Below are 11,485 nucleotides of genomic sequence, written 5' to 3' on the forward strand. Positions count from 1 at the left end.
ATATTGGCTTTTTTCGGTTTTCTCAGATGCTCAGAACTCACCATCACTTCCAGCTTTATCCCAAAAGTCCACCCCACAATCACAGATCTATCAGTGCTAGACAACGAAACCATCTCTTACTTCATAAAGCAAAATAAGACAGATCAAATGAAAAAAGGCCATTTCATATACATCTTCAATCTCCCATCACCAATCCAACCGTACCAATCTCTCTTAGTATACTTACATTTCAGAAACTCGCAGACCAAGTCCCCTTCTGACCCACTCTTCACTGACGACTTCAATCGCCCCGTCACACGATTCTGGTTCCAAAAACACTTCAAGTCCATTTTGCTCCAATCAGGCATCCCAGCAGACCACTTTTCCAGCCATTCATTCCGTATAGGCGCAGCAACCACAGCTGCCCAAAAAGGCCTCTCCCAGCAGCAGATTCAAGAGCTTGGCCGCTGGTCGTCGGAGGCCTTTAAAAGTGACATCCATTCAAACCGATTCCATACCAAAGAAGCTCAACGAACCCTCATCAGCTAAAATTCTCCAGTATCAATTTTCCCATACACCCAACCTTACAGGCCCACCACTCCCGCAGGAGCCCCGTCCCCCATCCTAACTCACTCCACTGCCACAGCAGTGCTATCTCTCTGCTCCCGCAGGAGCTCACCTTTTTTCTCTCCCAACCCGCCTTTAGGCCGCTGGAAAGGAAGTCGGGTTCCACTGCCTCTGCAACGTCATCTACTCTGCTCCCCCAGGAGCTACGTTTCCCCACTCCAACTCGTTCCACCGACACAGCAGTACCATATCCTCTGCTCCAGCAGGAGCTCAGCTCTCCTTCCAAGTTTCCTTCCGGATAGCCTAGAAAGCAATTTCAAAGCAAATTTGGTTCCAACACAGCTGCAGCATCATCCCTTCCTTTCCAGCAGGAGCTCGTTCCCAATCCAACTGGCCCATCGTTTAGAAAGAAATACAACACAATCTACTCCGCTCCCGCAGGAGCCCAGTCTGTAGTCCAACTTACCTTTGGACAGTCAGTTCAGAAAGCAATTTTGGCCCACTGCCGCAGCAGTATCATCTCTTCCACTCCCGCAGGAGTTCCATTTTTCTTCTTCCAACTCGCTCCATTCCCGCGGAATCCTTATCTCTTCCGCTCCAGCAAGTGCCCAATCCTCCTCTCAACTCACCTTAGGTTACCTGGAAAGCAAGTCGAAAGCAAGTTTGTCCACTGTCGCAGCAGTTTCGTCTACTCCGCTCCTGCAGGAGCTCCATTACTCCGTCCAAACTTGCTCCACTGCCGCAGCAGTGTCATCTACTCCGCTCCCGCAGGAGCTCCATTACTCAAAACAAATCGAAAGCAAGTTTGTCCACTGCCGCAGCAGTGTCATCTACTCCTCTCCCGCAGGAGCTCCATTACTCCGTCCAAACTTGCTCCACTGCCGCAGGAGTGTCATCTACTCCGCTCCTGCAGGAGTTCCGTTACTCCGTCCTAACTTGCTCCACTGCCGCAGCAGTGTCATCTACTCCGCTCCCGCAGGAGCTCCTTTACTCAAAGCAAGTCGTAAAGCAAGTCTGGCCCACTGCCGCAGTAATGTCATCCACTCCGCTCCCACAGGAGCTCCATTACTCCGTCCAAACTTGCTCCACTGCCGCAGCAGTGTCATCTCCTTTGCTTCCGCAGTAGACCATCCCCAGCCTACTACCTGAGAGGCACACCTATCCAACCTAAAGACAACCAACTCCCGTGCTATGTTAGAAGACACCTTCCAGCGACTTACCCCTTCCCACGGCTGATACTTTAAGCTTTGCACTCCGCAAGGTTTGGGGGGTCATCAACATCATTCTGGCAGCTGTCCCGCATTTTATTTGCAGCTTTTTGGGGGGAGTACTCTGGGTTCGGGCCGAATACCTAACCCGGAGCCTTCTCCTCGGACAGCACGCCAAATACGCATTTATTTTATCTGACTTATTTGTAAGTGCGAACTCGTGAAATTATGTTTTATAAACAAAGTTCGGGAGGAGCATGTTCAAACAATCATTGCAATCAACTTGTCATCAAACAATGATCATGTCTATCCCATGAGCACGAGAGGAAGCATATATATGTTCACTCTGTCGACTCACCTAACATTCCTTGACAGTTTCAGCATCCCTCCACCACCCCGACTCCTCACTCTTGCCTTATTCTTTCACAGCCAGGAATACGGGGGGGGGGGGGGGGGGGTACTCTGGGTTTGGGCCGAATACCTAACCCGGAGCCCTCTCCTCGGACAGCACGCCAAATACGCATTTATTTTATTTGACTTATTTGTAAGTGCGAACTCGTGAAATATATTTCTGATTCTCTGACAGCCGGGATCATCCGTCCTTCGTCTTCTCCCGCTGGCGCAGGTTTTTTTTTTCGTGGGAAAGAATGATGGTTCTCTGCGACCGTGTATTGACTATCGAGGGCTGAACAACATCACGGTAAAGAATACTTATCCTTTGCCGTTGATGTCTTCAGCTTTCGAGCGGTTGCAGGGAGCATCTCTTTTCACGAAATTGGACTTGCGTAACGCTTACCATTTGGTCCAGATAAGAGGGGGGGGGGGGGGGGGGGGGGGAATGCAGAGACTGTTAGAGAATGGGAAACGACGTTCAGGTGGTCTAATGCTGCGGAAGCGGCATTTACCAACCTCAAGAGCCGCTTCGTTTCAGCTCCCATTCTCGTAGCCCCTGATATTCACGTCAGTTTGTGGTGGAGGTTGACGCGTCGGAGGTGTGGGTAGGTGCAGCTCTTTCACAGCAGTCTTCCTCGGATGACAAGATGCACCCTTGCGCGGTTTTTTCTCATCGCTTATCGACTGCCGAAAGTAATTATGATATTGGTAACAGAGAGTTGTTGACAGTCAAGTTAGCATTGGAGGAATGGCGCCACTGGTTAGAGGCAGCGGGGGACCCTTTATCGTCTGGACTGATCACAAAAACCTCGAATACATCAGGTCTGCCAAACGACAGAACTCCAGGCAGGCTCGGTGGGCACTTTTTTTCGGTTGTTTTGATTTTTTGCTTTCGTACCGTCCGGGTTCTAAGAACATCAAACCCGATGCGTTGTCTCGTATTTTTGACCGCTCCGAGCGCCCATCTACTCCCGAGTGCATTCCACCTGAGAGACTCCTTGTCTCCACACTCACATAGGAGGTCGAGTCAAAGGTCCGCACGGTGTTAGAAGGGGTAACACCTCCGCCCGATTGCCCACTGGGTCGGTTATTCGTGCCGGAGGGAGTCCGGTCAGACGTCATTCGGTGGGGTCATGGTTCCAATGTGGCTTGCCATCCAGGGGTTAGTCATACCAGTTTTTTGGTTAAGCAACGATTCTGGTGGCCCGTTATGGCTCGTGATATTCGGGAATTTGTTTTGGCTTGTTCAATTTGTGCTCGTGGCAAGACTTCCAATCGCCCCCCGGATGGGTTGCTCCAACCGCTGCCTGTCCCTTCGAGACCCTGGTCCCACATCGCACTTGATTTTGTTACGGGTCTTCCACCTTCCCAGGGTAATACGGTCATTTTGACGGTAGTGGACCGGTTCTCGAAGGTGGCATATTTTGTTCCCTTACCCAAATTACCCTCAGTTAAGGAGACAGCGGTTACTGTGGTTGATCACGTCTTTCGCATTCATGGCCTCCTGCCAGACGTGGTTTCCGACAGAGGGCCCCAATTTATATCCAAAATTTGGAAAGAGTTTTGTCGATTGCTAGGGGCGAGTGTTAATTTGTCGTCTGGGTTTCATCCCCAGACTAACGGTCAAGCGGAGCAAGCCAACCAAGATCTTGAAAGAGTATTACGATGTTTAGTGTCTCAGAATCATTCCTCCTGGAGCCAACAGATCTCTTGGGTTGAGTACGCTCATAACTCATTACCAGTTTCATCCACGGGCCTCTCTCCGTTTAAGTGTAGTATAGGTTACCAGCCACCCATTTTTCCTAGTCTGGAATCCGAAGTCGCGATCCCCTCTGTTCACGCCTTCGTCGAGAGGTGTCGCCGCACTTGGAGAAGAACCCGTGAGACTCTCCTCCAGGTGGGAGCACGCACTAAGGCTCAGGCCGATCGCCACCGGCTGAAGCCTCCCGTATACGTCGTTGGTCAAAAAGTGTGGCTTTCTTCTAAGAACATTCCTCTCCGCTCCGTTAGTAATAAACTGGCTCCCAAATTTATCGGCCCGTTCTCTGTCACAAAGATTGTTAGCCCTGTGGCAGTCCGCCTCAAACTCCTTCCTGCGTACAGAAGGGTTCATTCCGTTTTCCACGTTTCCAAATTAAAACCCGTATTTCATTCTCGTATTAATCCGCCTGCCCCGGTTCGCAGTAAATTTCATTTGAGTAAAAGTTTGAGTAAAATTCATCAGTTCACTCAATGCATGTGTAAAGTTCCGGCAACTGATATTTAACCTGTTATTTAAACTAAATTTGATGAAATCTGAATATCAGAATATTCAGAAATCAGAATGTGGATGAAAATAAACTCTACAACATATTAAAAATGGGACTACAACATATTAAAAATGGGACTACAACACATGCAACAACAAATAGGCTAACAACAATTTAATAAGAGGAACAAAAATTTAAATGGTAACCATATTGTAAAAAAAAATTCTAGGCGCAGGTCCTCCGTCTGATCTGGATACGGACCGGATCCGGCTGACTACATCATGCGATGCGGTCGTGTCTAGCTCTGTGTGTGCCTGTGCGTGTCGTGTGAGTGTGTGTGTGTGTGTGTGTGTGCCACATGTTCCACAGGTTCCTTCTAATAGTTAATTAGCGCCAGTTTTAAGAAACTGGCAGCATCTGTGTCAGGGTGTCTGTGTCTCTCTCATTGCTGTCTTCCTACGTCCATGCAACGTGACTTTGCTGCAGCAGCTGAACTGTCTGGACTGGATCCAGCAACATTCTAGTTTTGAATAGATGAACAAACGATTCAGAAAAGGGAGAACAAAAGTAAGCCAATGGCTTATAATACCTCATCTAACTATTGCATATGAGTGCCTGTAATAGAAGCCTATGTTCCACCCTACCTAAGGATTAATTAGCATACATACTGTAGCCTATGTATGCATGTATTTAATTATTTATGTAAGGGATAATGTACATCCAGCCGGTTGTTCTCTCAAAATAAACCCCCCAGCAACATAGTGTAGGCCCAGATCCAGGCCACATCTGGAACATGTGGATTCAATGCATTCCAGATGTGGGCCGGATCTGGGCCCGACAGGGTGATGAGGACCCTGACGCGAAGCAGGTAATAGCTGCAGTTTGAATAAACGTTTTGTTTTTCATGCTACTGAAATAACCAATGTTTAGTCTTTTTTCTAATCCGTAAAAAACAACAAACAAATTAATTACCAGTTCTTAGCTTGTTTTGTCTGTAGCCCGAATATGATGTCCTTTTTCCCCACCAAAAAAACTTTGTCGACTTAATAATCATAATTACAATTTCAAGTGCGACTGGTACAAATGTCTCATTTCCAAATAAGTAAAACAAAAGGTAATAAGGTTTTTAAGAGTTTAAAGATAACATACACACAAAGGAGGGTGGATGGTTAAACCCTCCTGCTCTCAGAAGGTGTTAACTCAATGCAAATTCCCACGGTTAGCAAATGGTTCCCCCAGTAAGTCTGGGACGGTGATTAAGGTAAATTCCCACTGTGAAATTAAAGCTTTAGCATAAGTTCTGCCGGGAAGACTCAATTGTTAAGTCACTTATTACCTTCTCATCTATCCAATCGTGTTCTAATACTTGTGGTATAAAAGAGGTACTTATGTCTGAGTTCGCAGATTCTGACGCTTCCATTCACCTCCATCCGTGGCCTAGTGGCCGTTGTTCTGTGTGGTTTGTTCTGTGTGGCCTCTAGTGGCTTTGTGGCATATCATTGCCTTGTCCTGTATGTAAAAAATGGCCGGTGGTCTCATGGTATGGTCCCAGGGCTGGACTGTATGCCCGATGGGCCGACGTGCTTTGTGGGCCGATACATCTCATACTTAAATTTTTTTTTTTTTTTTTTTTTTTTTTACTCATACATCGGCGGCCCATTGCATTTAGTTTTGCTTAATGGGCGGCGCTGGAATCTTTGTGCCGGTGTACTGCATTGGACAAAGTCAGCGTAGTTTTTTTTTTTCTCACAGACCTGCGCATGAAACGCGTAGATCAGTGGCCCATTGGTTCTTTTCTTGATTGACACTGGGCTGGTCCAATCACATCTTTAAACACCTCTGAGTGAGCTCTGAGTGAGCGAGCAGTGTTATGTGTATCTGTCAAAATAGTCAGAGCGATGGAGAAGAAACGCAAGGAATGTGCAGAGAAATAGCGTGAAATAAAAGAAACTTCAAATGCCCTTCAAGTGGCTGATGAGAATAGTGAGGAGGATAAGGAGAGAAATAAGTGAGTGCAGAGAACTGTGGTAAGCAGAACTAGGCTACTTTCAGAACACTTAGGCTATGTAGGAACCCACTACCCAGTTACGCATTATTTCCACATCTGAATATTTGACGATTACGCATTTTATTAGAATTGTAATGAAACGAGTTTGTAAACCATGTTTTTCGCCAAAATAAAAGATCGATGCCGTTTTCGTCAAAATAAAAGATCATGTGCTTATCTCTTTCATGTATAGAAATTAGTACGAAACTAATTATGAAAGTTGCTTTTATTTTTCAGTGCATTTGTTTTACAACATATGGCTATTAATGCCATGGGATTAATATTATAACTATTATTATGTAGTAGTGTAATGTAGACAGACACTATATCACAACTAAAAGAGTTTTGAGTTTTTCTTTGTTCAATTTGCACACTGAATATGGGTTGAAGCTTTATTTTGAACTCTCAAAGTGCACAAGATTGATGAATTTAACTTTAAAAAGCACAACATTTTCGTAACGGGGGAGCATGCCCCCGAACCCCCCTAGAGGGACAGACGTGCACTCACCATAGATTTCACAGAATCATCTGGGAAAACCCGGTATTGCTATCCCAATGCAGCTTATGGCTTGTTTTAGGATTCAACTTCATCACTGTGGAGTATAATTCAACTTGGTAGTTATTTCATCTGTTAACTCTTACTCAATCCTATTCACTTATGGCATTAGTGGTTTTAATAGGAGTTGGTATACACATTCAAGGGCGTGAAAAGTTCGGTTGTGTTTATGATCATAGTGGGCTAGTCTGGGCCAAAATGCCCGGGCCGATTTTTTTGTCCCAGTCCAGCCCTGTATGGCCCTAGGTGGCCTTGTTCAGTGTGGTCTACAACGGCTTGTGTTTCAATGACTGTCTCAATGTTTGAGACGTTGATTTTTCACGCTTATTCACGCTTCTCATAGTGCCTTTCAGGCTCACTGATCTCATTATGATGAAGTGGCCTCTTATTAATTAGCTATTGGCCTATGAGGCATTCCATGTTCCATGTTCATGCTCATTATTAAATTATCTTTTCTTTCTACGTCCAATAGGCACTACAAGATACACAACTGGTGGGTATACTTTTCTTCACCGTTCTTTTGGGGGTAGGCTCCGTCCCAGTGGAATCATCTTTCCACCCTTTTTGGGGGTCGGCTGCGCCCCTGCCTTCGTCTTCAGGCAGGAAATGCAGAGTCCGGACCCTCGGATTGCGAGCTATGGATGGGGCCTACGCCAAATAACTTTATATCATAATATTGCTTGCTTGGCTGTTAATAAATGGTTAATTGTTACAGTATTATTCTCCCGAGTCTTTCTGCAAGAACTCATGTTTACATATGAAATGGGGTCTGTCTATATAATGAAATGCAGCAGGGGGCTCTGGTCTTTTTCTGCATCACAGATCAGCCCGTAAATCCTGAGTCACCGAGACTCTCAGCTTCACGTATTTCCTAATGGCGGGTTCGTCTTCTCTTTATTCCGGAGCATTTTATGTTTTGTATTGATTATCTTTAACTGATTATGAAATTGGAATGATAAATTTACCTGACATAATAAATTGACTACATTTAACTACAAATTGCCCAAATTGAAGATGATTTCTTTTAACATCTCTGTGTCTATGATTTTCAACTGAAACTGACACTGTGCTTTACTATAAAAAGGATATGATCACTTATGACACAGGCTCAGATAGCAGCTTTTATCTGACTTTGAATGAGAGAGAGGGCCCTATTTTAATGATGCCTGGAGCTTATAAAACCCAGTCTTCACCTCATCTTGGACAGTCTGACCATCTATCCCTGCTCCCGACACCAGCCTACAAGCCCATCATCAGCAGGATCAAACCTCAGGTAAAGACAGTGCAGATCTGGACTGCAGAAGCCTCCTCAGCTCTGCAGGACTGCTTTGATGACACCAGGTGGGAGCTCTTTAAACATACAGAAGTTGAGCACCATACATCCACAGTCCTCTCCTACATCAACTTCTGCACGGACATTGTAACAACAAAGAAGCAAATTAAAGTGCTCCCCAACCAAAAGCCCTGGTTTAACAACAGGGTGAGGGCACTGCTCAGAGCTCGGGACACAGCGCTGAGATCAGGGGACAGGGAGGAGTACAGAAGGGCGAGGGTCAACCTACTTAGAGGCATCACATGTGCAAAGCGGAAATACAAACAACGCATTGAGGACAACTTCTATGACAACAACCCCCGTACAATGTGGCAGGGTGTAAAGAACATTACTGGCTACAAACAGAGCAACAGTAACCCCACCTCAACTGACTCCTCTCTCCCAGACCAGCTAAACACCTTCTTCGCCCGCTTTGAAGACGCCAGCTCCAGCTACAACAGGGGACCAGATTCATACACAAGCACCACCTCCTCAGGGAGCGACCAGCCACTCACTCTTCTGACCTACCAGGTAAAGAGAGCACTACACAATATCAACTGCAATAAAGAAACGGAGCCTGATGGAGTTGCAGGTCGAATGCTGAAGGAATGCGCTGACCAGCTCACTCCAGTATTCACACGCATTTTCAACCTGTCATTACAGCAAGCCATAGTCCCCACCTGTCTGAAAACCGCCACTATAATCCCTGTACCCAAAACCTCAGCTATCACAAGCCTGAATGATCACCGGCCAGTGGCTATCACGCCAGTGATCATGAAATGCTTTGAGAGACTGTACTGCCCCACATCAAGGCCCGCATCCCTCCTTATCTCGATCAACATCAATTTGCATAACAGATCCACTGATGACGCACTGCACACAGCCCTCACACACTTTGAAACTCCCAACAGCTATGTTAGGATGCTATTTATTGACTACAGCTCTGCATTCAACTCCATCAACCCAGACAAATTGATTAACAAACTACAAACTCTGAGCCTGGGAGACCTTCTCTGCCAGTGGATTAAAGACTTCCTCACCAATAGACCCCAGGATCAGCCATCACACTTCCTCTAGCATTATTCTCAACACCGGCGTCCCCCAGGGCTGCGTCCTTAGTCCAGCCCTCTATTCACTGTTCACCCACGACTGCACTTCCTCACACAACTCCAACACTCTCATCAAATTTGCCAATGACCCAACCATAGTGGGACTAATATCAGACAACAACGAAACAGCCTACAGGAAAGAGGTCCAGAACCTGTCAGCTTGGTGCACGGACAACAACCTCAACTTCAACATTAAGAAGACAAAAGAAATAATAATTGACTACAGAAGGAACAAAATAAACCACAACGGACTGTGTGTCAACGGGAAGGAGGTGGAGAGGGTGGCAACCTTTAAGTTCCTGGGAGTGCACATTGCAGAGGATCTAACCTGGAGCGAGAATACCTCCCATACCATTAAAAAAGCCCAGCAGAAGATGTTCTTCCTGAGGACCCTGCAGCGCAATGGGCTCCCTCAGGAACTTTTGATGCGCTTTTATCGCTGCACAATTGAGAGAACCCTGACATACTGCTGCACTGTGTGGCACTCCAGCTGCACAGCAGCGGAAAGAAAGGACCTGCGGTGGGTTGTCAAGACGGCTGAGAGAATAATTGGCTCCCCCCTACCGAATCTGAGTGAAATATACTCAAGCCGTCTTCTCACACGGGCCACAAACATCAGGCAGGACACCTCACTCCCTGTTCACCACCCTCCCCTCAGGCAGACTGAGAACCCCCAGCACACGCACAAATAGACTCCGGAACAGCTTCTTCCCCAGAGCAGTGAACATATTACAAAAATCATACGCACATCCATGCATACAAACATAGATACACACATCTCTTACCCCCTCTTACCCTCTCAGTGCAATCGGGTTCTGTGCAATAACTGCTGTGTTCACTGTTTTATCTATTTATTGAGAATGTGTTAGTGTATGTGTATATGTGTATGTGTATGTGTATGTATATATATATATATATATATATATATGTGTGTATGTATATGTATGTATGTATGTATGTATGTTTGTATCTTCTTCCTCTGTATATGTAAGTATGTATATGGGTATATATGTATGTACGTATGTATATGGATGTGTATGTGTATGGTGATCTAGGTTCATTTTTATTTTATTTTATATTTTTATCTTTTTACTCTATGCTGCTATCTGGAGAGGATTGCTCCAACAGAATTTCGTTGTATCGCATACAATGACAATATCTATCTATCTATCTATCTATCTATCTATCTATCTATCTATCTATCTATCTATCTATCTATCTATCTATCTATCTATCTATCTATCTATCTATCTATCTATCTATCTATCTATCTATCTATCTATCTATCTATCTATCTATCTAAAGGACACAGCGCAAGTGCACTTAAGGTGTGTCCGAATCCACTTTTGCTAGTTTAACGACGGGAAAAATGGTCATCGTGCCCAACGCATGGTCTAAGAGGGTTGTCCCTATTCTCTTTACTTAATTCCATGTGTGAATTTTACTTTATTCCATGTGTGAATTTTACTTTAAAAAAGTGAGAGCAAAAACTTAAAACCGAATAATGAAGTCAATTTTACTTGTTTTTCATCTGTATGAGACATAAGTCAGCACTGCTGCAACACAACAGCAACTATATAAAAATGTTTTTATTCCAAGTGTGACACCCTGTATGTATAGTCATAGGAATAATTATATTTTTCTTTATGTATTTGATTTATTTTATTATGTCTATATTGTTTCAATTACTGTTATTATGCTGAACTTGTGATGAGTAATACCAATACTTTGTCTGTCTCATTGTTTTACCAAACAGGTGGGTGAAATCAATCACCATGGACATAAAAACATGAAACAATATGGTGATACCGTGTGTACACTGTTTTAAGAGGGTTATACATTTCCTGAGTAAAGTTAAGATGTTTAATAGAGACGGTGTTGTGTTTATGAAAATTACGTTTCATTCGCGGACGTACCGCGTTAGGCCTGGTATTAGTATTATACTATCTAAATGGTTAGAGGCTCCAGCACACTGAATACCCAAATTAATGTGATGTTTATAGTGTTTATAGCATAAAAAGCGATGTATTAAGCAATCGCCATGGGATATAAGATTGAAGTATAT

The sequence above is a fragment of the Rhinichthys klamathensis genome, unplaced genomic scaffold (assembly GCF_029890125.1).
Source record: "Rhinichthys klamathensis goyatoka isolate OS25496 unplaced genomic scaffold, OSU_Roscu_1.1 h1tg000289l_1, whole genome shotgun sequence".
NCBI lineage: Eukaryota > Metazoa > Chordata > Actinopteri > Cypriniformes > Leuciscidae > Rhinichthys > Rhinichthys klamathensis.